General features: G+C 39.5%; 1 long non-coding RNA gene across 1 annotated transcript; it reads left to right on the plus strand.

The window, feature by feature from the left end:
* Positions 1 to 1,352: 1,352 nt before the first annotated feature.
* On the plus strand, positions 1,353 to 3,729 carry LOC140586355 (uncharacterized). The gene is made up of 2 exons (XR_011988185.1): positions 1,353 to 2,508; positions 3,464 to 3,729. It is a non-coding gene; the product is annotated as an uncharacterized lncRNA (long non-coding RNA).
* The last annotated feature ends 287 nt before the right edge of the window (positions 3,730 to 4,016 follow it).

Consider the following 4,016-nt stretch of genomic DNA (forward strand, 5'->3'; position numbering starts at 1 on the left):
GGATAACGACAGCTTCACAGTACTTATATAACCCTGCACAATTTCGAATATCATCACAGCTCCCTGAAAATTAACAGCTATCATTATAGTACAAATAAGCAGTTATCCAGACATCCCGACTCTCCCGGAAGTTCCGGGAGTCTCCCATATATTGACAGCGACTCCCTGATACCCGCAAATTGAATAAAATATCCCGGAAAGAAGAGGAAGTAAACAAGAGCATGCATGCGAGACAGTAGTGTGTGCATCGCGCACTCGAGAGACCCGCGCGTACGACGGAATGAGCGAGAGAGAGAGAGAAAGAGAGAACGTGCATATATGTGTTGATCCCTGCGTGTGTGCCTGTAGCCCGTGCTAGACAGACAGCATCCTGATTGGTTTACTTAGCAAAATAAGCCAATCAGATTTCAATGTGGGCGGGCTTCTATTTAACTTCTCGAGGACCGAAGTTATCGGTTCAGTGGAGCATCATGACAGACGGAGAGTGCCCCAAAAAACGGAAGTATAAAACGCATTTCACTTCAGAAAGTGTATCCATGTTTAATAAGGATGAAAATAATGACAGTGTTGCGTGCTGTACTGTTAGCAACAGTGATTTCAGCATTGCTCATGACGGTTTAAACGACTGTAAAATGCATGTTGAGGTGAGTTTAACAAGTGTCATTTCATGTGCTGTATTATTCAGGTCTACACTAGTTAGACACTTGGTTAGTTGCCAATGCTGTCATGAAAGACTCCTTGAAGACTTTTGTAACGTAGCAATGGAATATAATTAAGGAATTTGCATAAATGGTAAAATAATCTACTTATATTATTGTCAAAATAATACATAATATTGACCTTCGTAATTTAGTGCGCTGACTAGAGGAAATTAATGAAGAAATTAAACTGTGAAATCAAGTTTGTTGAAGTTACATCTCACTCCTTGTCGGGCGGTTGGGGGCACCTCACTGAACTGAGTTTTTGCAGGTTGGGATGTCTGAATTATTCTACCTTAGGGAAGGGAGGGGGTCCTGGCTGTGAAAGTTGGGGGGGCGGCTGCAGACGATCTCAGAGGCAAACTGCTGTCCACCCAAAAATGCAGGCCCCTCATGTAAGATCACATCCACCCAAATGTTCCAACCCCAGAGGCAAGCTGCTTTCAACTCAACCCCCTGACCCCAGAGGTAAGCTCACTTCCACCCAAAGACCCTGATCACAGAAGTAAGCTGACATTCACCCAAACCCCCAGCCCCCAGAAGGAAGCAGCCATCTATCTAAACAACCTACCCCCAGAGGTAAGTTGACATCCATCCAACTGCCTTGATCCTAGGCGAAAGCTGCCCCGGTACGTCTAGGTGGTGACACTCCATCCTACAGGGTTCACGTGATGCACTTTCCTGAAGCACACAGAGGACACTTCGGGTTTTAGGTAAGTGTGCTTTGTTTTTCTGTGTGTGTGTTTTATTTGGTATGGATTTTATTTAATGGCACGTAAAGATTTTATTGAGCACTGTTTTGGTTGATCACTGTAGCACTTATTCATCAATATTAACATTATTAACATTTATTAGCATTTTATTTGATCTGTTGTGCTGTTTATTGTGCGATTAACCTATTTCATTCCCAAGCTTACTGATTTTATGTGTTTTGGGAAGGTGTATGATGCCGTTTTAGCCCGACCCTTGTGCAGAGTAGGGCTGCACGATATTGGAAAAAAATTACATTGCGATATTTTTTTCCAAACGATATATATTGCGATATTGAGAGCCATCAATCCAGGCTAAAGTCAATAATTACCAATAATTACATATTAATAATTTCACTAATAAGCAAGCTTCATTACAAGTGACAAAAAGGTTACTTAATATTTTATTCCAAAATTCGAACATTTCTGTAAACACAAAAGCAGAACACATTTTTAAATAAAACAGCAGCTTTACACCAACCCCCCTGATTGATTTACAACAATATAACTTAAAATAAATATATTTTTTATAAAACAACTTATAAGCATTTTGGTTCACAATCTTTTAAGTCAACTTTTCTTAGCCAAAGTGCCAAAGTAAAACAGTGTTGGTGTTGGTCATCATAATCATGGCTAAATATATGAAATAAACAAAATGAAATAAAATTTTTAGATATTTTGTATTAAATCTTCTAAACAGATTAGAGAACATATTCCTGTAAACAGAAAAGCTGAACACATTTAAACAGCAGCTTTGCAACACCAACCCCCCTGATTTTTTCATAACATAACTTAAATATATATTTTTTTATTTGCTTTGCTAACTCAAGGTTTTTAGCTAAGAATACAAGTCTATCAACTAGAGGTCGACCGATATATCGGGCCGATATTTAGCATTTTTTAATGTATCCGCATCGGCCGATATCCGAGTGCACTACGCCGATTTTCAGACAGGCACGTCTGCGGGCAGCCCAGTGTTATTGTTGCTGTGGAACACGTGACCCATGCTGCCTTGTGCAGGGCCACAGCCAGAAGTTTTGGAAGAGTCCTGGGATAAAACGGTAAGGCTTATATTCTGATCTTTCAATGACCTGTTTATTTAAGTAGTTTGCTATGAAATGTTGCTTTAAAAGAAAACGCGAATTACCCTATTGGGAACTGGGGTAATGATAATGAGCCTTCAACCAACTGTAGCTTACAGGTAACATTAAGGATCATTGATTCTAATAGAGTTCGTTTTGTGCGCTTATTGGTGGGCTCACAGACGTTTTTTAATCGTTAAAAATCATTTTAGTTGTTAACATTTTAATTATTACCATATCAGCCCGATGTTATCAGTTATGTTTTTTTTCTTGTGTCGGAGAGTTTCACTCTGTGAGTGTGTGGGGCGGAGCAGGCAGCTCTCAAATACTGCAGCGTGTGTGAGAGTTGCGTTACTCTGCCCTGATCACAGACAGCGACGTCCTCGGGAGACACAGAGCTGCTAAGAACAATGCATGGCGGAGAAAAGTGTTTGTTCGAAAGCCTGGTTACCATTTACTTGAGCTGATGCTGACAATGGTCCTTCTGTGCAACTTTTTTTCATTTGAGACCGGAGATTCAAACAATTTGTCAGACGTCTAGATAAAAAGTGCATGACTTTGCGCAGTTAGTTTCCTCATTAAACATGTCTGTCCTTTATACGGGCTTATACGTAGACAACGTCACAATCACTAGGGGCTTATGTTGTCCTTGCATACAAGGCTGTGCAATACGACAGTTATTTTATTTTATTTTCCGGGATCACTAGATTCTGATTGTGAATTTGGCTTTAAGCTATCTGTCTGCTAACAACAGAAACAACATGTTAGTGTACACTACTCATCATACCATGATGCACTTAGTGTTTTTTTTTTCTTCAAAATGTATTAGAGTGTAATTGTTTTAATGTGCATGGAATACTGGAATTGTAGAATGAATTGAAGATGAAGGTACTATAATAAAAATTCTAACCTTGCATTTATTCTTCTGTTTTAGTAATTGCTGTCTGATGGCTGAACAAAAATCTAATCCTGTATGGCAGCATTTCACAAAGCCAACACCAGGAAAAGCCAGGTGCAATATCTGCAGCAGACTGGTGAGCTTGGGAGCTGAAGAATGAGTTTGCTGCTAAAGAGATTCTGATGCTGCTATCTTTATTGTTTATAAGTTTAAGTTGTTTATAAGTTGTATTGTGTTTTTGTTATTTAAGTTTATATTTAAATTTACACAAGTCAGTATTCAGTAAATGCTAAGTTGAGAAATTTTGTGTATCGTTTGTTATTATTAATGTGATATTTTATCATGCAAATGGAGGGGAAAACGTCCAATTTTCGGCCAAAAAATATCGGCAGCATATATCGGCCATCGGCTGACCCTGACTCCTAAATATCGTCATCGGCATCGGCTATTGAAAAACCCATATCGGTCGACCTCTACTATCAACCTTTGCAGGCTTGAGACAGGTTCGTTGGCAAGTGACGATGTTGCCACTAGTACTGAAAAGTCTCTCTGACGGCGAGCTTGTCGCAGGAATACACAGGTTTTTGCG

This window comes from Paramormyrops kingsleyae, unplaced genomic scaffold (assembly GCF_048594095.1).
Source record: "Paramormyrops kingsleyae isolate MSU_618 unplaced genomic scaffold, PKINGS_0.4 ups44, whole genome shotgun sequence".
In the NCBI taxonomy this organism is placed as follows: Eukaryota; Metazoa; Chordata; class Actinopteri; order Osteoglossiformes; family Mormyridae; genus Paramormyrops; species Paramormyrops kingsleyae.